At 43.6% G+C, this 951-nt stretch overlaps 1 non-coding gene across 1 annotated transcript; it reads right to left on the reverse strand.

The window, feature by feature from the left end:
• Positions 1–142: 142 nt before the first annotated feature.
• On the reverse strand, positions 143–214 carry Pmar_PMAR026203. The gene has a single exon. It is a non-coding gene; the product is annotated as a tRNA-Gln (tRNA).
• Positions 215–951: the final 737 nt, after the last annotated feature.

Raw genomic sequence — 951 nt, forward strand, 5'->3', positions numbered from 1 at the left:
CTCACGGACTGGACGGGTACCTCGCAGGCAGCAGCAGCAGGAGCGTTGAGAGTACAGAACGGTGTCGCCATTCGATGCTCTCAGCAACGGTGATAGTAATGATAGGAAGAAGTTTGTTTAGATACGAAGAATTTTTTATTATAGGTTCTACCGGGATTTGAACCCAGATCGCCAGATTCAGAGTCTGGAGTGCTAACCGTTACACCATAGAACCAATGTTATAATTGTGTTTGAGCCGTGCTCACCGGAGGTTCTCATAGACAGCGTTATTTCCATAACGTCAAACTAGTCGTGCCTTCCTTACACGCTTTGTTGATTGGTCCTCAACGTGTAACTTCTTGGCTACGTTGGGAGAAGAGAAGCTAAAGTTGAGGTCCAACCTTTCTCGGCGTGCTATTCCCCACGAGTTCAAGCACGGTAGAAAGTGTTGGATGTGTTGTTACTTCCCGAGCTAGCTTCGGGTTGACAGAATAATCATGTATCAATAAGTATCAGGTGGTAATTCTGATATGCATTAGTGCCAAAAGTGAGGGGCTCTTATCATGTTGATGAAGGATGAGGAGAACCCAAGTTTCTCATGGTATTTCGCATTTGGTGGCGAAGCCTCAACTTGAAACACTTAGTCGTTTACGAAAAAGAACGTTTCATAATCGTTCACACTCACATGAAACACCCTTCACAAATGGTGCGGTATCATCAGCTTTACCTTCCCCAACGATCAGGGATTCGACTCTATCTTATGTTCTCTTTTACAACATATACCGGAATCAGCAATGAGCATGCTAGATTAGACCAACCGGGCTAGAGTCCTATCATTGAGCTTATGTTCACTTAAGGTACTCTACACATTGTAAATACGGGGAGTTAAATTCGGCAAGATGACTATATTGGCTCAATGTATCAATGATCAGTATTTTTAAGCCCTATGAAGACCCACAGATTCAAATGCCA

This window comes from Perkinsus marinus (genome assembly GCF_000006405.1).
Source record: "Perkinsus marinus ATCC 50983 genomic scaffold scf_1104296956570, whole genome shotgun sequence".
Classification (NCBI taxonomy): Eukaryota; Perkinsozoa; order Perkinsida; family Perkinsidae; genus Perkinsus; species Perkinsus marinus.